General features: G+C 40.7%; 1 protein-coding gene across 4 annotated transcripts in view; it reads right to left on the bottom strand.

Moving 5' to 3' along the window:
• The window catches only part of ELMO1 (engulfment and cell motility 1), a 584,995-nt gene that overhangs the window by 131,512 nt on the left and 429,301 nt on the right, over nt 1-24,182 (bottom strand). Inside the window, exon 1 of one of the 4 annotated variants that reach the window (XM_006053725.4) lies at nt 11,667-12,237. The exons of the other annotated variants lie outside the window; for them this stretch is intronic. The gene's annotated coding sequence lies outside the window, so the exon portion shown is untranslated. Of the gene's footprint in view, nt 1-11,666; nt 12,238-24,182 lie in introns of those variants that run through there. 4 annotated transcript variants of the gene reach the window in all.

The following is a 24,182-nucleotide window of genomic DNA, read 5'->3' as shown; positions in this document are numbered from 1 at the left end:
CTTTAACAAATTTTTATATTGACTTAGGAGAATTTTTTATTGAAGTTGAAATAGTTGCAAAGAATATAATTTTCAGTGTATCACAGTGTTGATATTTAAAAAATAAAATGGTTGCACCGCTTTTAAAAGTGTATCCTTGGATATGCATACAAGAGTGATTTGATACCCATAATTGCTCATTTAAACATATGTGAATACGTTCTTCTTTAATAACTGGAAATTTCACATCTTCATTTTTCTCATTTAATACAGGTCAGCAAACTTTTAATATAAAAGGCCAAATATAATTTTAAGCCTTCCGGGCAGTCTCTGTCATACCTAATCAACACTGCTATTGTAGCATGAGGGCAGCCACAGACAGTACATAGACAAATGGGCATGGCTAGATTCCAACCAAATTTTATTTACAAGAATAGGCCATGGCTTGGATTTGGCCCATGAGTCACTTGTGAACCTCTGTCCTAGAACTCAAATTCTCATCCTGCTTCCCATTTTTCCCATTCTATCTTGATTCTACTCATAAACTTTTTTCATAATAGAATTTTATGCTTAAATGTTAGCTGTTAATCATACTATTGTACTTCTCTGAAACAGAATATATATATATATATATATATATATATATATATATATATGTGTGTGTGTGTGTGTGTGTGTGTGTGAACTTGTATATATATATGTTTTATATATATATGAAAGCCTCATATATATATATGTGACTTTCAAGTTAACTTGGACGCCACGTATATATGACTTCCAAGTTGATATAGGAGGCTGGGGAGTCAGAGAGACCTGGATTTGAACTCCATTCTTCCACTTACTTCCCTGGTGGCTCAGATGGTAAAGAATCTGCCTGCAATGCAGGAGACCCAGGTTGAATGCCTGGGTCAGGAAGATCCCCTGGAGAAGAAAATGGCAACCCATTCCAGTATGCATGCCTGGAGAATATCATGGACAGAGGAGCCTCGTGGGCTATAGTCCAGAGAGTCGAAAAGAGTAGGACACGACTGAGGGACTAACACTTTCACTTTCACTGCCACTTACTAGATAATCATAAGCTAACTCTACTACATCTCTGTCCCCTTACCTGTAAAAGGGGATATAATGTCTTTTAACATTGCTGTTAGCACGATACTGAAACTATGTTAGGAAAAAGGATGGAGACTGAGAATCACACTAAAGCCTCCCTGATTCTCGACTTCTATTCATCCTTTGAGTATACAGGGATGCACTTTTTGGTAAAAACTTGTATCCTGACAGACCATGGCATGTGGTAATTTAAAAATAATAGTTACACTGAAAATATTTTTTTAAAGGTTTGACAAATTCCATTAAAAGGACCTAAGACTATGTAAAGTGCCTAGCACAGAGAAGGCACAATTCATATGCCACCAAAACAAGTGTTTCTAACATTACTCTCCTTGAAGCAAGTGACTGGGAGTGAGTTTATGAAGGACATAAATTAAGCAGGGGTGGGGGAAAACGATAGCTTGCTACATACAGTGTGATCATTGTATAGTTACCTATAGTGCTCAGATATTGAGCTAAAAGATTTTCCTACCCACTGATACTTTATACCTCTGTCCAGGAGATATGGAGTTGCCACAGTTCTTGATCACCAAAGCTGCATTATTTCTTCTTTGACAATTCTAACAGTTCAGAAACCTCTGGTAAAGTGAAAAAAATCTGGTTCATCCAAATTTCAACTTGTAAGTTGTTTTGCAAAACTAAAAGAGTGCACAGCTCTTGTGTTTGCTCTTATAATTCAGATCTTCTTCTGTGTTCATTTCTAACTCTGTGCCAGCAAGGCCATAAACGGAGACCAGGAGAAAAGAAGGCAGAAGGTAAGGACAGTTATTGGCCAATTTGTTTTCATTGATTTCTTTCAAGTTGTTTTCAAACAGTTCTTCCAAGGCCCCAATTTTTGAAGGTAGATATTTATTCTTTATGCAAATGGACATGGAAATAAATGCATAAGTGAATGCATGAATGAATTAATGAATATATAAATAACTTGTCTGTCAGAAATTTTTCTTATCATAGCCTCTGCATTTTAGGCAATTCCAGTTTTGACACTAATGATTGCATTAAAAATAAACCTCGGTGCAGAATAATCCATAGATCGTCATAGATTATCTATGTTCACAGATAATACTAAGGCCTAGAATTCATACACAGTAGGCATTCAGCAAGTATTGATTGTTGAATAAATTGAGAGAGCAAGCAAATGTGGCCACTGTTCTTTGTTAAAAGAGACATATTAGCAAGTCAATCAATTTCTCTGAGCCTCATTTTTTCTACTTGTAAGAATGTAACTGCATGGTGCTGCTCCCCTTCCCATCCATGGGACCACTGAGTCCAGATGAAGAGCCCTGGTAACTACCCCCAGGCTGTCACCAGATGAAATTTATTTGACATCCTGGGACCCAGGTTTCCTCAAGATCTAGGATGTTCAGTTCAGTTCAGGTCAGTTCAGTCGCTCAGTCGTGTCTGACTCTTTGCGACCCCATGAATCGCAGCACGCCAGACCTTCCTGTCCATCACCAACTCCCGCAGTTCACCCAGACTCACGTCCGAGTCAGTGATGCCATCCAGCCATCTCATCCTCTGTCGTCCCCTTCTCCTCCTGCCCCCAATCCCTCCCAGCATCAGAGTCTTTTACACGGGAATACAATAAACAGATCACCAGATGTTACAAAGGAAGAAATCACACCTCCTCTCTTGACAGAATGTATAATTCAGGGGTACGAAGTTCATGGCTGGCGGTGGTAGAGGGTGGGAAGGGGAGGGGAAGAAAGCTATCAAGAAGTGTCTGAGAACTTGCATAGAGAAGAACTCAAAATATGCATGCTTTCAAAGCTTTTTATTATATTTTCAAGAAGAAGGACAGAATTGGTGTTGTATGGCTAAGACTTGGCTATCCAGAAAGATTTATGGGCCATCTGCAGAGACCCAAGAACATCTTGACTTACAAATGTAAACACCACCAATTATTTATGGCAGTTCACAGTATCCCTGAATGCCACAAGGCATCTGCCTAGAAGCATAATATCGTTTGATCTTGACCAAAATCAGGAAAGTATACATCATCATCCTGGAGCTTCTGGTACTCTGCCTCCAGAAACATCTTCCCAATTATCCTTCCTCAGAAAAACAAGGCTGAGTCGTTAGGAGATATTAGATTTTAAATAATAATAGTAATACTTTATGTCATAATTCACAAAGCACATGGAACATGTTAATTCTTTGGTTCTTTAGACATTTCTATATGTCAGATTAGTGTAAATAATATTTATATTTTATCTGTGAGGGAAGAAAATACTAATCATTGGAGAGGTAACATGGCAAGACCTAAATCTTAGTAGTGGCTAAGCTGGGACTTTTATCTTGGGCTTTGGTTCTAAGTGCTTCCCTGGTGGCTCAGTGGTGAAGAATCTGTCTGTCAATGCAGGAGATGCCAGTTTGATCCCTGGGTCAGAAAGATCCCCTGGAGAAGGAAGTGACAACCCACTTCAGTCTTCTTGCCTGAGAAACCCCATGAATTACAGTGGGCTTGTGGGCTACAGTCCATGTGGTCACAAAAGAGTTGGCTACAACTTAGCAACGAACAATGGGGTTCTAAGGGCAGTGCTCTCTTCTGGGTGGCCTCCAGCACTAGCAGAGCTGGGATAGCCCCTGTGGTTTAAGGAGAATGACCTGAGAGCAGACAGCAAGCACCCTGGTTGTCCAAGCAGAGAATCTTCCATAGCCAAAGAGTTTTGAGCTAGACATTCTATGAGATATGAAAAATAAATGGCTTCTACCCAAGGAGTATAATCATACTGTTTTCTCCTTACATAGTGTATTACAGCATACTAACCACTCACACAGACATCACTCTAATTTTCATTCAACAGCCCTGTGAGTTATGCATCTTTACTTCTATTTTAACAGATAAGGAAAACTAGGATTCATAAAGGTTAAATAATCATCTACACAGTGCTTGGAAAACTCAGAATGGACAGGGATGGTCCATAAGGTGGTCTTTGCAAAGCTTGTTGGGTCTAATTTGCAAAGGCATTTGAGCCTGGCTCATGGAGTCAATGAAGGCTTTTGCCCCTCAAACCCTACCACTCTCTATAGCTGGAGGGGTGTGGCCCTGCTCCCACTCTTTGCGGGTACTAGAAAGAGTACCAGTGGACAGTACCAGCATAATACCCCTCAAACCTGAGTCTCAAATTAAAGCCTTAATGTTGAGAAGTCTAGAGGGAGTATCAGCGTCAGTGACTTTCAGACGCTTCCTGCTTTGAAATCACTCTTTGCAAATGATAAAGCTTCTGAAATGCAGATTTCACTTTGTTGGCCCTTTAGACATGAGCAGGCTCTGCATCACCTGCTGGGACCTCTGGACTGGGCTGGCTCTAGATAGAAATGATTTGTCCCAAGAGGCTCTGACTGAATGAAAGCCAATAGCTGATGGGTGCTTCATTCCAACCAGGCAATTGGATGTTAGAATTGTCCCAGATGCTATCTCAAATGTTCAGCTAGAAGAATTCCAACCAAGTCAGAATGAAATTTTATTTCATTATGCTTCCAGGTCTGGGAATGATGCCAGTGAACTGCTCTCCTTGACAGGTCCCTCATCACTTAGAGCTCAAAGGAAGAGAGAAGTGAGCTCCCAAAGTGCCAGGCTGCAGCCCTCCCTGTCAGATGGCAACACCTCCATGGAACAGCTGAGCAAGGGGCTGAGGCAAGAACTGTCATTCCCTTATCGCTGAAACCCTGCATACTGATGATAATTCCCTGTATGTTCCTTTCCAAAGTCTTACACAAGGCACCGAGCTGATGAAGCGACCTAGGAGAGGATGAAAAGTCAGTTTCAGCTTTAAGCCAATTCTGATCCTTTGGCAGTGGCTGACTTAGCGCTGTGTTAAGAAGGATTCTGAAGCTCTATCTGGGTACAATGGGAAAGACTACTATAATCAATGGAGCATGGGCCCTCGAGGGCTGAATGTTTCCAACTTGACACATTCATGACCTGGGAAGTCACCAAGTCTAAATTCCTCCTTACCCATGTGAAGATGCTGAGGAGCATAAGGGTTAAGTGACTTGTAAAATTTAATTCTTAAAGTAGAGATGACAATACGAGACTACTGCTCTGTCCTCTATATGATAGTTTTCTAGTCCTGACTTTCTAGATGAAATAAGCTAGTGAACTTCAAAATCCTGTGATAATGCAAAAGCAGTTACTGTAATGATAATTTTACTTATGTAACATACAGCTAGTTCCCAGTGACTCTGTAATTACTGAAATCCCACAGCACTTCTTTTCATTCATGATTGAGTGGATTAGCTCTTGGCTTGGCCAAATATCAGCAGATTCACATACCAAGTCATCTTGCTCTCAAGAATCAACACTGCCTATGGTTTAATCTACTTGGTTTGCCACTGTTGTCTCAGAACAAAAAGAGTAAGTCATGTCATAGAAAGAAAGAAGTTGCAAAGGACTCACACAATTTCACCCAACCAACACTTGTCGAGTGCTTAAGTGCACAAGGCATTCTCCTTGACAGTTCTGTCCAACATGCTAGAAATGGGTGGAGTTGAACCAGAAGGCATCCCCACTTCTAGGGATGGTATTTAACCATATGGAATTTTTTTCCTTTCTCAATTTTTTCTATTATTTCTAAAAGAGCTCTTTACTAATGGAAGGCCTAAGAGCACCAAGCTTGGAGTGAGCTTTATCCTTCCACTGGCAGACTGGGCTGAAATTGTCAATGTCAGGATATCTTTAGGAGGCTGGAATTGGATACTTCTATGAATACTTTGTAGCATCATTTTGATCTAGTTATTGAAGAGGTTGATTCTGTTTTCATGATTGCTTTTATATTTATAAAAAGAAAACTTTGGATAAGGATGTTGAAAGTAAAGATCTGAAGACCAAATTAATTGCAGGAACTATTCAGTCATTACTTTATGTGTTATTGTTGCTCAGTCGCTAAGTCGTGTCTGACTCTTTTGTGACCCCATGGACTGTAGCCCACCAGGCTCCTCTGTCCATGGGATTCTCCAGGCAAGAATACTGGAGTGGGTTGCCATTTCCTTCTCCAGGGGATCTTCCTGACCCAGGGATCAAACCCATGTCTCCTGCATTGGCAGGCAGGTTCTTTACCACTGAGCCGCCAGGGGAAGCCCTCAATAACTTTTATAAGTAAATAAAATTTGCAGAATTGAATAAGATGACATCAGTTAAATCATCCCTTAGCCTCAATTATGCAAACAGAATTATCTGTTTGCAGCAAAGTTACCTTCTTATTCTGGTTTGCTTAGCTTATTATTAAAATGAAACTCGTGTTCCCTGAGCATATTAAGTTGAAGGAAGTAGTGCCAAAGTGCAGCGAGTGGCAAGGCCAAGGTATCTGAGGACTGAAAAATGCCACGGATGGTATATTGACTTTCTGCAGTGCGGAATGGCACACCTTTTAATTCCCCCATGCCAAACAGTGCAATGGAGCAACCGAGATTTAGCTGTATGCTGGATGTGACACATACAATGGTTAAGGGCAAAAGGTAAACACATCTGTGAATACTAATGTGTGGTTTTTCTCTTTGTTAGCAGGGCAAGCCTGCTTGGTACCTAATAGAGCTAAAAGAGATCAAGGCGCCATGGCCTGATGAGTAAGTGAGAAATGTAACTGACCTAGTTTATAAGGAGAATTCTCTGAGGGTTCACCACTACACTGTCCAGAGGAGCAGCCACGGACCACACATGGTTGTGGGAACCTTGAAACACGTGGTTCATGAGACTATGCAGTTGAGGTGTTTTGTTGTTTGTTTTGCATTTTTTGTTTTTGAAATTTTATTTTAGCTAATTTAAATTTTAAAATTGATACTTAAGTTATTGGAAAACTTCTAAGTATGTTTAGAACAACTTCTGTTCCTGAATCTGCTTTTGTAACTGTAAATTTTGTGAAATCTAAATACAGATTTCCCGTGAAAATTCAGTCTCCAAATTGTGTCGTGCTGTAAGTGTAAAATATATGTCAGACTTCAGAGACTTAGCATGAAAAACTTGAATATAAATATTTTGTTAATAATTTTGTAGTTTGATATAGAAAGGATAATATTTTGGACATACTGGGTTAAAGAATATAATTTATTAAAATGAACAGATTTGGAGTTTGGGTTTTTTTTTTTCTTTTTACTTTTTTAATGTGACTACTAAAAAAATTAAAATTATATAAATTGCATTGTATTCCCACTAGACAATGCTGCTCTAGAAAGAGATCTGTCATACTGTCTCTGGAAGACATTGTTGATCGAATGGTTATTAAGTGTGTCTTCTACACATTTGAACTGTTGCTGTTGCTGTCGTGTCCAACTCTTTTGCAACCCCATGGACTGTAGCCCACCAGGCTCCTATGTCCATGCAATTCTCCAGGCAAGAATACTGGAGTGGGTTGCCATTTCCTTCTCCAGGGGATCTTCTTGACCTAGGGATCAAACCTGCATTTCCTGCATTGCAGGCAGATTCTTTACTGTCTGAGCCACCAGAGAAGCCCACACATATTAATACTTGGTGTAATACTAGAAACTGCATAATATTAGACATGAATAACAAATAACCCGTGTTTTTAAAAGCTGCTATTAAGACCCCTACAGATTCCTTTTCCATATAGCAATGTAAGCTTGCTTTTATGCTGCAGTCTTTCATTTCTTTATCTGCCAAACTGAAAATTTTGAGGTCAATAATTTTTGTTTTTCCTTCTAGGAACCCAACCTTTCAGGAACCCAACCTTTCCTTTCATTTTTCATTAGTAAGTCTTCAGTGGAAATTGCCAGTTTGCAAAACAGATAGAATGTAGATGCTCTGGTTAAAGTGGGAATTGAAGACTCACCCCTCTTCCACATTACCCCAGTTATCTCAATGATGGCAAATCTGAGGTGCATATTTTGAAATCTATGTCACTTGATGATTTCCAGGCCTAATCTTGACCTTTCAGTTGCTTCGTCTTTGTTTGTCCTCTGTCACTACCTGGAATCTTTCTGAGTTGGGGCCATCACTCCTGTTTGCCAAGTCTTCAGAAAGCATGGTAGCCCTGGTGATTCCCATAGCACACCCTGGCTGCTCTATTGTTTCGGCCCTTAACAACCCTCACCATTGCTATGGTAACTGCAAACCATTCCTGGCAAATGCAAGCAAAGGGCAGCCATGGAAAGGGTGACCTCCCACCTCTCACATATGGCCCAGGAGGAGCTGGTTTCATATAGAAACTGACCCAGTTAATACCAGTCAAATAAATACTCTGCAGAATAAGGTGGCACATCATACAGGAACACGGTGTGGTGGTGGGGTTGAACAAGTGCAGCATTTTGGTGACAGGTTTTTACTTAGTTCAAATTTTTTTTCTTAAATGGTATTATTAATAATTCACTCAACTACCCCACAGTGCCTTTCTAATTTGACTTTAATTATTGCAATGACTCTTTAATTCAACTCCCTGGGGTCTGACTCCACTAGTCAGACTAGATGACCTAGGAGACTGCCTTCCTCTACCCACTTGGGCTCCGTCCACCCATAAATTCAGCATTGTGGTAAATCAATGTGTGTGAAAACACCAAGCACTTGCCAGTTTCTAGCTGGATAAACGGAAACAAGTTCTTTACATTTTTGGTGACTCCATCTCCTCACTTAGGAAGTAAGGAATACAAGTAGTTCTGTTGGGCTGCTACAAAGATTCGTTGAGCTATTACATCGGCATAAATATATTGAACAGTGCCTGGCACACGCTTAATGCTCAAGGCAGGTTAACTACCCCTGTTGTAATTGATTTTATTCCAACTGCTGGGAGAACTGAGGAATCTTATCATCCCAACTCAATGCTAAATTTCAGGCATTAGATTCAATGTATTTATATTCACTCTGACTTATATTGGGAAACTCTGATAGTCACTTAAAAATCTAAGGGAATTCACTTTTTGGTCTTTATATTTATCTTTCTTTTTTAAAAAATATTTATTTATATATTTGGCTATCTTGGGTCTTAGTTGCAGCATGCAAACTCTTATTTGCAACATGTGGGATCTAGTTCCCTGTTGAGGGATCGAACCAGGTCCCCTGTATTGGGAGTGTGGAGTCTCAGCCATTGGACCATCAAGGAAGTCTCTACATTTAACCTTCTAATATGTCCTACATCCTACAAATTCCAAGAAGAGGTAGTGGGAAGAAGCCTTCTCTTCCAGGAGCAAACTAAACAGTTACAAGCATGCAATTAATTCTGGTCCTTGAAAGAACATTTTCATTTCAAGTCCCATAATTCTAGCTTCACCAACCCTCTAAGCTCAGGAGTGAGAAAACCACCATGATCTATAATGATTTCCAAAACTTTTTAATTCAGATCTTAGGTGAGAACATCCAGGGCCTCATTCAGATACCGAAATCATTGCTTAAGCCAGACACTGAGTGAGACATGGCTGTAGCAGTACATAGTGGACCCATTTGCAAAAAGGAGACAATGAACTTGAGCGCATTATAAATTCTTGGCTAGTCACATAGGGCAGAGATCTTACTAGACCCTGAAATGGGCTGTCCCCAAAATGTTATGTGATTCGGCATAAAGGTATTTTCTTAAGCCAGGGGAGAGTTTCATAGCTTTCAAACTCTTAGACTTCCATGACAAAAAATAGGCTAATAACTACCCTTATTCTTTTTTCTTTTTTACATTTTGACTGCTTCCATAAAAGGCTATTTTTTTTCTCATTTGTGCCAACAGGTGCCAGCACTCCACTCATGTCAAATGACACTAGAGGGGGAGAGAAGAGATCAAAAGAGGATGGAGGGTCATTCTAATGAGGTGACGGTCACTTAATGCAGAGCCTCTAGAAACCAGACTTCCTCCAAATTGTGCCTATACTGAGGTGTACGGGGGAGTGAGATGCAGCAGAGAGACGCTCACACTCGCCTCCAATCAGGTGGAATTCTCGATCAGCACACCATCCTGAGCAGCTTGGGCTCACAGGACAGCCTTTATTTCTAGAGAGCTTCAGTTAACAGACAAGACGCTGACCTGGAGCAGCCAGGCTTCCCGTGTGCGATGCAGGCACGCGGAGTTGGGAAACTCTCCATGTTCTCCAGAGAGTTAACCCTATCTCTTTACCGGTCACAAAAGCCGAAGATCTTTCCTAAACACCCAGTCACCCTCGCTCTGTTTTCAAGTTTTCTACAGGCAAAACCTTCCTACTCTTTTGTTTCTTTACCGGTTCATCACTAAATCCATTCAGGACACAGCAAATTCCATTCTAGAGCCGTGTGAAGACCTACAACGCTCTTCTGTCAATAGGACCTTGTTTTAAAGGACAAGCCAATGAGACTTTCCATATATGACTACTTTACATGCATCTATTTATGAACCAGGTGATAATGCTTTTTTCTCTTTGTTTCTCTCTGTTCTCTGAATCCAAGTGGACTGTAAACAGAAGACGTCAAGCGTGCTGTCAGTCTCCCTGGCACATAACGCGGGAAATCGCATTAAAAAAAAGTCACAGTAATGAAGCTTCAATATCAACAGAGATGCTGGGGAGAGGCTTATTAGGTAGAGCTGGAAGCCCCAAGTTCAGCTCCCACTCTCTGCACCCAAACCAAAGGCAATGCCTCTTCTCTCCACATTCGGAAAGACTGTAGTTCCCCTGGAATCCTACATCCTACTGCTGAGGATAGTGCTTGAGTTCCGTTTCACCACATATATTTTTAAGTTTGCAGCTAGAAGCGTCCCTAAAGGCAAAGAGTTTCTCCTTTCACACGCCACCCCTCCATTGCCTGTTTACAGCACTGCTTTCTTATTCCTCCTTTTTCTACTCAACAAAATTGAAAATTTCATCACCAGTGTCAGAAAATTAAACCCCAGGGAGCAGAGCACTAGCTCAGAGCATCGGTTCCCTGGCAAAGAGCCAATCCTTGAATTCAACTTTGCAAACCTTCTCTGGTTTCAAAGGATGCAAAACAGAGTCATTTAGAAGCATGCTTCTTGACAGCCGGAATCTCTCTGACTGCACTCTAACTCTTTCTGCAATTAATTTTTTAAAAAGAGAGAGAATATATTTCAATTTGGAGACCGATTTCATGAAAGAAGAAAGGGACCCGACCTAGCTCAGTTGCATACTTCTCGAGCAAGAACGGCAGTGCACCCAGCAGAGATGCTTCTTTCTATGGCTGAGGGTCTGGAGAAGTGTTTGACAAACCATTGTAATAACATCTCTCTTCACAATGCAAACACCGGCAACACAATCAAGCAGCTCGCAGCTCAGCTCCGTGCCTGCACCCTTCTCTCTCCTCCCAGCCATGCACAGGATTGACTCTCATAAATTTAGTTTTAAAAGCTTCCTCTTTTGAAATGGGTTCGTGCCCAGGAAGATAAAGCAAAACTCCACTCCTCACACTGATCCTAGCAAAACAAACCAACATCCCAGAAAAACACACAGTCAACTACAAACCCGATCATACCCGAGCGATGCATGCAGTCTTTGGAATACAGAGGCTCACACATCATGGGAACCCTAGCCTAGAGTGCTGATTCCTCCATGTGCTTGTTCCAATTCACCGTTTTCTTGGCAGACAATAAGACAAAGCTACATTTTAGCTCAGGCTGCTAATACCAGCGCACAGATGTGTAAGACTGAGGTTTACTCACCAAGCCCCCGTAAGTCCATCTTTCCCCAACTACAGATGCTGCTTCTAAGCTGCAGTTGCCACCAAATGACTTAAAGTCGACCTCCAGAAGAACAACGTGCTGAAATAGTGGATGGTTCCTGAGTGAGCTTGTTCACAAAATAGATTTCCAGTTGAGCCATGTGAATGGAGACCTGCCGCACACCTTTGAATGGTATACACTTCAAGTCCAGAAAAATAAGCATGTAGCTTTGCTTATGTTTATGGAGCTGGAACCCAGGGGTGCTCTGATTGGCAGAAGTCGCAGAAAGATCAGCCAATCAAAGGGAGCCTCCATTTCAGGGAAACTCCTGCTCATTTATTTAGCATCTTCAGAGATCATCGGCTTTTCGAGGAAGAGCTTTTCTCTTATAGCACCACAAGAGAAAACAATAACTTCATTTAATTTTAGTGCCCTATGCTCTTCTATCAATAAAGAGATACCTCCTCTTCTTGGTACTCCTCAGCACTCCCCCTTTTCTTGTAAAGAACTAAAAACAAAAGAAAAAGAGGAACAAGAAGGAGCTAGTGGTGGGCTGGAGATAGTTCATATTCATCAGCCTCCACCTTGTTGGGAGAAAGGAGGGGGGAGCTCCCAGGCCCAATAATTACTGATTCTGTTGCCATGGAAACAGACTGGCTGCAGCAAGTTGGATTCGTGTAGAACATCTGCTGCCAGACCCACAATCTAACTGCAATCTCATCTCTCCCCCCTCCCTACTTTTATTTGATTGTGAGTTTGCTTTCTCCCTCCTTTTCTTCATATACAGTTTTTGTCCAAAAATGTCATGTAACAGCCTCACTCTGTACACACAGTACCAGCACGCCAGGGGTGCTCACATACCCAGAAATGCGTTCATGCAAGAGTGCATCCCAGCAGGGCTCCCCCGGAAGGATTCATCCTCTGATTCATACTCAGGATGTAAACAAACACACAGAGCCCCTCCTGTGCCTCTACCTCTCATTAAAATTTACTGTAAGTCACCTATAGAATGAGTGGAGTATCTTTTAAAATATTTGTCATCTAACAGTGCTAAAAGCCCTCAAATAAAAGTTTTCCGTGGCATTTCTCGAGGGCACTGTGGTGGTTCCTAGCAAACCTTTGGAATGAAGAGACTAACCCAGGTGCTTGTGGAAGAAAGCTTGCACAAACACTTAAGTTCAACTTATTCTTTGCATTAGCACCTCACCAAGGTACCCTGAACGCTGGGGCTCCTCCTGGGGATTTCCTCAGCCCCTTTACATCCCCTCTAACTCCTCCCTTTGCATGCTCCAAATTCTGGTTGCATGACCAGTCAGTCACTTTAGATATGCTGTTATATTTCTCAATAACAGCAGGGGCCGCCACTGAGCAATGAATGGCTGCTTGGTCTGGTCAAACCCAGGTGATCTCACACCTGGGTCTGCGGGAAGCCCTTGACATGATGGAATTCTACAGAAACTGATGAAAAATGGCAAGTGTCAAGGAAGGTTATAATTCTGGCTTAAGTTAGAGAGAAAGAAATTATTTTCTGTCCCATCATCATGAATCTTAAGGAGAATCTTTTCTTTCTTAACAGTCTCTATAAGCCTGGTGACCTCAAACCATTAATGACACTGGCCAGGCTTCCTAGAGGGCTAAAGTCTCTTGCTCTTGGAGCCAAGGTGAATTATTCACTACCACACAGACAGTGTCTAACAAGCAACAGTAGCCCTGGACCTCCTTTATTCCTTAACGACTCTTGGTCCAAACCATCTGTCTCCAAGTGCTCAGCTCTGGCCCAGTGGTCTTGATGTTATATTTGCTCTTTCAAGAATCTGAGTCCTGGCTTTCCATTTTGTTTCTTTGTGCCACTGTGAACTTGGGAAGGAATTCTCACCCAGGTTTTGTCTCTCAGGAACCCAGCAGTCTTTCTCAGCTCTGTCCAGACTACCTCAACACTCCGGGGTCATGCATGTCTCAGATTTCCTCTACCACCTTTCTGGAACCTTTCTAAGCTCCCCTGTCTATCTTCCTCTGCCATGGGGACACCTGCGCATTGCTCTCTCACCCTCCTGAGATTATCCAAATTGCTATTGTTTTTATGCAGAAACATGTCATTCCAACCAGGTCTTCTTCCCTGGTTGGAAATTTAATCAAAATTGAATCATTTGTTTAACAAATATTTAGTGAGTGTTTATGTGCCAAAAGTAATTGTGCTCACGACAAACAAGCTAGCACGTGTTGTGCCTTACAGCACAATGACCCTAGCAGAGACACAAAAGATATTAGAATATAACTTTCATAAGGAGGATGAAGGAGAGCTGTGTGCTATGAGCACAAATAATAAAAAGACTGAACGTAGTGAGGTAAGGCAGAATACTTTGGAGGAAGAGGTATCTAAGATCTAAAGGAAGAGTAGAAGGTAATGAGTTGAAAGCAAGGGGAACAGTGTCTCAGACATAAGGAATAATACATGCAAAGGGCCTTCATAGACACACACTGCCTACGAGGGAGGGTGACAGCCCTGAAAACCTGAAACAAGCCAAATGCGACTGATCAGAGAGAAAATGATTAAAAGGGCGGTGTGAGATGAACCCAGACAGCAAGCAGAGGCCAGATCTGCAGGGTCTCAGAGATCATGTCTCGGAGTTGGTTTTTATCCTATCACAATGACAAGCCACTGAAATACTTCACTCAGTGACTCCCTGACTTCATCCCTCAACACACTTACGTAACTCAATATATTCCCCAGTTAATCTCAACAACAAGTTAACAGTCTAATTGAAATAGCTGATTTCAAGGCATGCATAACATGTTGAACTGACCTAGCTAACATTTACGAGTTAGTAGTCTGGGTAGCACTCCATCTGGATTAACCAATTTAAGTCTTACAACAACCCAGTGAAGTATTATTATGGTCCCTATTATAACAGTGTGAGGAAATGGAAGTTTAAGGAAGTTAAGTAAGGTTACCAAGATAAAAAGCAGCAGAGCTGGGATGTGAACCCAAAGATTCCAGCTCCAGTTTCTTTAAAAGAGGTCTACAGGGACCACCTGGATCAGAATTACCTGGAGCTCTCGGCCAAATTTGGGTTCCTAGGATTCCACTGTATCCCTCCTAACCTACAATCTTAGGAGTGGAATCTAGGAATGTTTTCCCAAGCTCTCCAGGGGATTCTCGTATACACCACAGCTTGACAATCACTGCAAGAGGGGTTAAAATAAGGAGAAAAAAAAAGACTAATCCTAAATTAATCTTTAATGCATAAAATGGAGAATGGCGTGTGTGTGTGTGTGTGTTTGAGAATGGGGGTGGGTCTCACTACTCCAAGCCAACCCAAAGAACCCCTTTACATCAGAACAAAATCACACTCCTTTGACTATCAATTTCTGAGTTGAGAGTAGGTACCATACATAGCACAGTTTGGGGCTCAGCAGCTCTGCTGGTGTTGAAGAGCTTCACCTTTCAGTGTCATATCTTTTTGCCTTTTCATACTGTTCACGGGTTTCTCAAAGCAAGAATGCTGAAGTGGTTTGCCATTCTCTTCAAGTCTCTTGGACAGCGAAGAGTTCAAACCAGTTAATCCTAAAGGAATCAGTCCTGAATAATCATTGGAAAGACTGATGCTGAAACTGAAGCTCCAATACTTTGGCCACCTGATGTGAAACGCTGACTCATTGGAAAAGACTCTAATGCTGGGATAGATTGAAGGTGGGAGGAGAAGAGGGTAACAGAGAATGAGATGGTTGGATGGCATCACAGACTCAATGGACATGAGTTTGAGCAAACTCTGGGAGATAGTGAAGGACAGGGGTGCCTGTTATGCTCAGTCCATGGGGTTGCAAAGACTCAAACATGACTGAGTGACTGAACAACAACAATACTTGCTGGTGAGCAAGTATCTGAAGAAAGAGCATGTAAGCTCCTGAAGACCAGATTCACCAGGTAGTTAGAGATGCTATCAGACTTGCCAGCAAGAAGACAGGTAGAGCTCATATCACCTGAATGCTATGAAAGTGTTTTAGTTGCTCAGTCATGTCTGACTCTTTGTGACCCCATGGACTGTAGCCTGCCAGGCTCCTCTGTCCATGGGATTCTCCAGGCAAGAGTACTGGAGTGGGTTGTCATTTCCTTCTCCAGGGGATCTTCCTGACCCAGGGATCAAACCCATGTCTCCCAGATTGCAGGCAGATTCTTTTACCACCTAAGCCACCTGGTGGCTCAGGTGGTAAAATGCTAAGAACTGTCATAAATTTTCTTTGGGTAATTTTTTTCTAGAAAATTCATTTTTTAAGACAAAATTTGCAAAGACAACAGAGAACGATTTTTGGCCTTCAGTCTGATCTACCCCCTCCTCTATTTAAAAGTTAGCAAACAGGCACTTTGGTTCACCTAGCTACTTCTGAAAAATAAGCAGCTTTATTTACATTTCCAGAGGAGTCACTTTATACAGTGTAGCTACAGAATCTTCAGAAAATCTTCCCAGGATTTTTCCCACGGAATGTTGTCTAGTACTTTTGTTACTGAGATTCCAGACTGGGTTAGTCAACTTGGCCATTATTGGGTATTCTTCCCTTTCTATGCTTTGTAATGAAAAAAGTATATACAAGCTTAAAGAGCTACTGATGGGTGTAAACTATTATACAGAGAATGGATAAACAACAAGGTCCTGTATAGTACAAGGAACTATTTTCGATATCCTGTGATAAACCATAATTGAAAAGAATATGAAAAAGAATATGTATAACCGAATCATTTTGCGGCACAACAGAAATTTAACACAACATTGTAAATCAACTATACTTCAATTTAAAAAGAGACAGCTGCTAATGAACCTCAGAAAAAGGGAAACCTAAATTTTACTGCCTTGATATTATTTGAACTTCTGCTTGTCAAGTCCCCAAGAACTGGTACGGAGCATACATTTAATGGACTTGTACTCTAGAGGCTCAAAAGGTATTATTGGTAGCATATCATCAGCTATGAACACATTCATATTTATTATGTGCTGCCCACAGACAGAAGAAGGAAATCACAGCATCGAATACCTGGAAAATTCTGGGAGAAATAATGCCACCTGGGCATCTGAATAAAATCAGAGAAAAATATCTTTCCATTTTACCCCCACATTACAGCCTGTACTCTGTTTTGTTCCAGGTAGGCACTGCTGACGCCATGTGTCCTGTGTTTTCTGGGGGAAGATTCAAGCTAATTAAATTCTGTTCCTTTCCATAAACATGATTTATCAAATGTATTATTACCAGATTTGATGTAAGTCGTATAACTTTGCAATACTTTAAAAATAAATAAATAAATCAAAAATGATTCTGTTAGGTGACAATATATATTTTGGGATCATAAAATATAGAGATTATGGTGGAGTGATTTCTAAATTTGCAATCTACATTTTCCTCAGTCTACCTACAGGTTTTAGCTAAAATGAACACCATTTATATTGGGCATTTAAAAGAGAGCTGAGGAAGATTTCATTTACTGAGTTATAAAGAAGTAGCACTAATAGCAAATCCTATTTGCCAACTCCTGGTCCTAAACAGATCACTTCCACAAGCCGGACATCAGTTTTGTTAGGATGCATGTTTCATTGCTGGCAATGTATATGATGGTAATGACAGCCTTAATTCATGATATGGTTACACTGAGATCAAGAAGACAGACTCCCATAAGCAAGGCGTCTAGAGCAGATTCAACTGCCCCACAAGCAGCCTAAGACACGTAACTCACGTTATGAGGCATTAATATGAAGTTTATGTCCCTGAACCTTGCTATTTTTGTGTTTCCCTTAGAAATGCTTAAAATATAAGCAAAATCTACAAACACTGAAATAAAAGTAGATCCACAAAATGTAAACCCATCCATAAACAGGTCTCTAATCCATGCACTTCTTCCCTCTTTCAGAGCAACTGACCTCTGACAGGTGGTGGCCATGATCTGCATTCATAAGGTTGGAGAGGCAAGGTCCAGAAGTCCTTGGGTGTGAAGGATTTAACCAAATGAAATCATCTGACCTGAGAAGAACATGGGGAGCAGAAGGTGTTTTTTTTTTTGAAAAGTTTGAAAGTGGAAGTCGCTCGGTTGTGTCCAACTCTTTGTGACCCCATGAACTATACAATCCATGGAATTTGCCAGGCCAGAATACTGAAGTGGGTAGCCTTTCCCTTCTCCAGGGGATATTCCCAAACCAGGGATCAAACCCAGCTCTCCCGCATTGCAGGTGGATTCTTTACCAGCTGAGCCACCAGGGAAGCCCATGAATACTGGAGTAGGTAGCCTATCCCTTCTCTAGTGGATCTTCTTGACCCAGGAATTGATCTGGGGTCTCCTGCACTGCAGGCAGATTCTTTACCAGCTGAGCCTGTAAAGGGGGCAGGAGAGTGAGACCTAACATCATGCAGCTCTTCTAATTTTGTCTGTCTTTAAAGGAATAGTGGTGAATTCTGAAAGTGTATGGACTTGCCAGCTCAAATTTTTCAAATACACTATGGAAGTGCATTCTAGAATTGCAGGCTTATGAAAAATCATGCCAAGAGGGAAAATGAAAATGCCAAAATCCTCAGCTCAGCCTTGCCAAGCATGTCCACTGCCAATATGGTGGCAGAAAGCTGCTGGGCCAACGGTAGGATATGCTCTAGATGATACAAAATGGGAAACAGCTTCTTCACCATTTGGAAAAGGGATGCTTCTGGGCTGTCATCACATTCTTCTTGATTTTCAGATCTAATGCATAAGCAAATCTCTCCCAATTCTGAGAAAACATAGAATTTCACAAGCAAATAATTCTATCTTTTGAGAATAAAATTAGCTTCTGATATTCAGTAAAAGGACCAATTTCGTTTCAGTCAGCAGATATTATATCTATTGTTTTGTCAAATGGTTAACATCGGATGCCCTCATTCTCTCTGCTCTTTCTGCTCACAGATTCACAGATAAATTATGTGTCCTGGTCTCTAGTTATAACAGGCATTACACTGCAACATAACACGGTAAACCAGGGATTAAGTGGAAAAGTAGGAGGGTTTGCTGAGAAAGAGGGAAACCAAGAACATTAAGAAGATAAGTAGATGTGGTTTATTTAGGCAAGGAGGGAGGAAGAGGAAGGCGTACAGACATCAGTTTCTGGGACGTCAGGTTCTAAGATGTGGAAGGGGATGCTGCAAAGCAAAAGGAGTTTAAGGGCTTGAAATAAGGTCCAAGAGGTCTTACAGAACCACATAAGAAACCACAAGGGGAGAACACCCACAGGACCAAAGGGATTCAACATATGAAATTCTACTCTGAGCCCTATTTAAACTCAATTATTTTGCCTTTGCCCCTTAATAAAGACCGTGTTCAGAAGCCAAACACATTACAACCATGCCCCCACCATTTCAATACTAAAACAACACAGCAACTCTCTAGGAAAACCAACTCTGAGTGTTGTGACCACTCATGGCAAACTGGCATCACCACTATAAGGACAGACTCGTTCTAAAACTCAGCCCTTCAATATTATCAGCTTGTAAGAGCCAGATTGCTTGCAAACTGTTCTCTATTCTACTTCCAATTAAAGAAAGCTATGAAATGTGAACCATGACCCCTAGGCAAATGATATTAACAGGTTATTCCCAACTCTCAGGAAGAATGAGCTTTGCAACCTAATTTGTGCAGCAATTAAATTCAGTCCAAAGTATAATTTTGTTTTATTACTCAGTACTTGCCTTCATTTTTTAAGTCAGTAATTGCAGGAAGGAGTTAATTTGATAATATAAATAAAAATTGGCCCCAAAGGGCAATAACCCATCCATTTAAATGCAAAAATGCTCTCCCTCCAAGTCATTCCACAGCAAATATGAAACATGATTTCCAAAATGCATTGCCTGCAATACTCTTAATGCAGTGACAAGCAAAAGAATTGTAAAGCAGATATTTCAAATAATGACATATGTTCAACTATGAATAAGTGCTCTTGTTTACATTTTGGGGGAATCTATTGTGTGTCAGACATCTTAGTTTTTCTCTTCACACGCTGAAGAAATATCTTTCACCAAAAAACTCCAGTTTGTAATTAAGGAATCGGGCCTCCACTCATTCAACTAATATTTAGGAAGTACTTATAATGTGCTTTCACACGTTTCTTTAAGGTTGTTTTTTTCAAGTCTTGGATACTGAAGAACACAGCTTTAATATCTTAAAAACAACAGAGCTCTGTTCATTAAGTTTTCTCTTCATGTATTCATTGTATTTCATGTCTTTTCCCCGCCAATTCTGTTCTGCTTACCTGGTGTCTAGTCATACATTAAAACCCTCCCAATAGAGTGCCTTTCCTATATAATTCCTCCTTTGAATTATTTCCATACAATGTATATTAGGTTTTTGCTATTGCATATGTCATGCTATTTTGTAATTATCTCTTTCCAGGGCTATGACCAATTCTGTGAACTCCTTAGAGTCTGATTTATTCACACAACACTAGGAACACCGTCTCTACATGTCTCTGATACCTTAGCCAAAAATATAAAATCTTTTTGCAAACCTTTACACTTAGGGAAGTGATAAAATCCTTCTGAGTACTTCTCTGTTATTCTACCCAACCTCAAGGATAAAGTTATGAGATGAGGATATCTTTGAAAACATCTCAGTGACTCATCTCATGTTTTCTTCCATTCCTTTCTCCTCCTACTTCTGCATCCCGAGGGGCCTCAGAGAGATGGAAAAGAAGTTAGATACCTCCCCCCAGGAACCCATTTTACAAGCAGCCCAGGTGCTGGGACCCTCTCTCTGTGAACTCACTCGCTTTCTCAAGGATGTCACATCTGCTTAGAACTTTTTTGCAGTTAATGAGTCTTCCTCGAATGGAGCCTCAGAGGGTTTTGATCTTAGTACCAATCAACTTCAGGCTGAAGATGCAGGGCACAGGCTCAGCTGGCACAGATAGCTCAAATACATGCTTTATTTTAAGGAAGAAAAAACAAACTTAGCCTGAATTGATAATGTGGGCTGTTGTGGTCAGAGAATTCCCCCTAGACCAGCACCACTTAGCAGATCACAACTGGAGCTTGATGACAGTTCTGTATTCTCAGACTTTAAAGTTGTTCATAAAAATATGACTGTAAGAACATTCATGCTCAGTAGAATATGCTTAACATTATAAACTTAGTAAAACAGAAAAAATTACTATTAATCACACCATGAAGAAGAAACCATTGTTAAAATAATTCAAATTTCATGTTGAAAACTTCTTAGTTTACATTTTTACTTGGTTAAGATACAGTGTTGCATCCTGCTCCCCCCACTACATTTAACATAATATTTTAAAATGTGTTTCACAAATATCATTTTTAAATGACTACAAAAATTTGACACATAAATAAATGTGGCCATGAATTAATTTATCATGTTCTCATTGCTGAATTATTGAGTTAATTTCCATTTTCTTGCTGCTGTAAATAACAATGAAATGAACATCTATATGTTTTCATTTTTTTCCCTGGAATGTCCATAATTCTAAACACCTGTATTGTAGTGCATGACTTTATAAATTAGTTTATCAATTATTGGTAGATTTCCCAATAGGAAATTTGTCCCAACTTGTTTCTTAAAATTCTGCTGAAATGTCAAGATTTATGCCAGCAAAATGGTAGCAAGCAGCCCTCTAATGTCATTGTGGATGCCAATTCCTTCTTTCTTTTTTGCAGAGGGAGTTCCAGGTTTTCCAACTGATATAAACAAGGGAGGAGAGGAAAGGAGGTAATCAGCCTCACAAACAACAGGGACTAGGTCCCCAGGCTCTGCCACAGCCTGTGTTTGTAGCATCTCACGCCCTGGTCTCTGAACAGGAGCACACACCAGCACAAAACAATCAACTGGTTTTTGTCAAGCACTAAATACCATCAAAATCAAGTGCAAAGGTGTTTTTAAGGTGTACAAACACACATACACATAATTTCTTTTCTTTCTCTCCTAGAAGTGCCTGAATTTTCTTCCTGGTCCAAAGAGAAATCATCACTCTGTAGTATCTTCCTTCTCCTGCTCATCTTAGCTACACAATAATACCCTTCACTTAAGATTGACTTTATTCCATAATTTGCCAAGTTTGTTCTAGGGTGAGCTTTCTAGTTTATTAAAAAACAGAAACATTATCAATTTCTTTTTTCCCATTTGTGGCTGGATAAAAAATTCAATCCATTTAATTCCCTGGTGGCTCAGATGGTAAAGAATCTGCCTGAATGCAGGAGACGCAGGTTTGATCTCTGGGTCAGGAAGATCCCCTGGAGAAGGGATAGGCCACCCACTCCAGTACTCTTGCCTGGAGAATCCCATGGACGGAGGAGCCTGGTAGGTTACAGTCCCTGGGGTTGCAAAGAGTCAGACATGACTGAGTGTCTAACAGTTTCAATTTCATTTCAATATTTGTTGAGTACCTGTATAATTTTCAGTAGGCACCTTGGGATAGAAAGGCAATACAGAATTTTTCCTTATTCTCTGGAGTAGAGTCAAGAAGGAGAAAGTACATGTGACTAACTATAAACTAAGACCATGGTTTTCATGGGTCTTTTTAGGGTTCTACTGTATTGCTATAGGCAGGCATGAGGTGGGACAAAAAGTGGCTAGGGACCTGCTTGAGTAAGATAATTGACTAAAAGAAGTTTTCAAACTCAATGTATGGCCAAGCATGTGAAGTGCTACAAGAAAGGGAAAAAGAAAGTGTACCTAAAAGAAAAAAAAATTAATTCTACCTCCTTGGAAGGGCTCTGCACAACTCATGGGCTGAGTTTTGAAGTATGGGCAGACTTTCAATAGAAAGAGTGATAGGTCTTCCTTGTTGAGGGAACACGGATAGAGACCTGGACATTCAAGGCACACTGGAGGAGCCATCAATATGATGAATTACAGGCTAGTAGGGGGTGAGTCTCAGGGTGCAATAGGCATTTCATTTGGAAAACTGGCTTACAATAAAATATTTTGTCATCATGCTGCAAGAAGAGGAAACCAAACATTTCTGAGTGCAAATGTGTTATTAGAAGAACTGTGTTCTAAAAAGGTATTTCTGGCAGCTAGGGAAAGAGAACTTATAGGTGGGCTGAGTCCAGATTCAGAGAGAACGTTAAAAAACAAACACAGGCTCCACAAGAGTTAATGGTGGCAGGAAACAGGTTAAAAGTGGTAAAAGCCAGATGACCCTTTCTCATACACTCCTGGACCCACAGGATCTGGGGACTGGGGAGGAGAAGAGGTGAGGAAAGCCAGGGACCACTGTAAGGTTCCAAGACTAAGAGACGAGGGGCCACTCTTAGAGTTGATGGATGATTGAAGATGAGAGGCTGTGGGACAAGAAAAAGGTGTAGGGGGATGCCTAACCTTAAGGGTTGAGCGGTGGTTGCAGTGCTTTGTGAGTCAAGCAATGGAGATGATCCCAGGAGGCACAGGTGGGGACACAAGCCAAAGCTCCAGGGTCATGGAACAGGATGAACATACGGGAACAGGCCGTTAGACTTGACACTCAGGGGTGACTGCTGACCTAAATAAAGCAACTTCAGTAGGTGGACCTGGCTGAATGTCAAACCACAGCAAGCGGAGGAGGTGGGCAAGGAGATGGTGATCTCTCCTGGGAAATTTGGCAGAGAGGGGACAAAAGAGCCTGTGAAGAACCTGAAAGAGGAATCTTGAAGGAAAGGAGAGATTTTTAGGTGAAGAGAAGAAACTGAAGAGGGAGGAGGGAGAGAGAATGTCAATAAGTATAAAGGAGAAAGGGATAAAAGATTTATTTTTATACATTTTTTGATGTCTTTTTTTCATCAGAGCAGAGATTCTTAACAATGTGACTTTTCTTTCCAGTCTTAAATTAGAACTCAACAATTCGTCTCAATCTCCACTTGCCTCTAAGAAATCCTGTCTTTTATGGCTAAAGAGGTTTTCAAGTATTCAAAATGTGTATTAGTGCATTTTAGAGAGTCATATTTCTCTTCTCAAGATGTTATATTTTTAGCTGCCTTAAAATTTTTTTTTCCTAAAATATCACTTGTAGCTGGAACAATGATAATTATTTTACTTCATTTAATACATATAGTGTATCATGTATATACCTTGTGCATGTGTTTATATCCAAAGCCACAGGAAGACAGTTTTTAAGAAGAGAGCGACTAACAGGGTCATGTGCTCCAAAGAAGGCAAAAATGAGAGATTTTAAAATGTCCATCAGAGAGAATTCTTGACTTTGTCAAAACGGGAGGCTTTTGTGGCTAAAGAGGTTTCAAGTATTGACAATATAATTTAGTGTATTTTAGAGTCCTACTTCTCTCCTTTTGCTGAATTATATTTTTAGTGAGAGCAGAAGACAAGTTGCAGTGGATTAATGAATTAATGGGAAGAAGAAAAAAGAAATGATACACAGATGAAACTATATGAGGAAACCTGGCTTGAAGTAGATAGAGGATCAAGAAGGAGTTACTTGTTTTTGTAAAATGCAAGAGACGTGAGTACCTTTTTATCATAGTGAGAAGACAGCATGCAAGAGGATGATACCGATGATGGGAAGATTA

Source organism: Bubalus bubalis, chromosome 8, assembly GCF_019923935.1.
Source record: "Bubalus bubalis isolate 160015118507 breed Murrah chromosome 8, NDDB_SH_1, whole genome shotgun sequence".
Classification (NCBI taxonomy): domain Eukaryota; kingdom Metazoa; phylum Chordata; class Mammalia; order Artiodactyla; family Bovidae; genus Bubalus; species Bubalus bubalis.
Note: the sequence above shows the minus strand (reverse complement) of the source record. Positions and strands in the feature narration are given on the sequence as shown.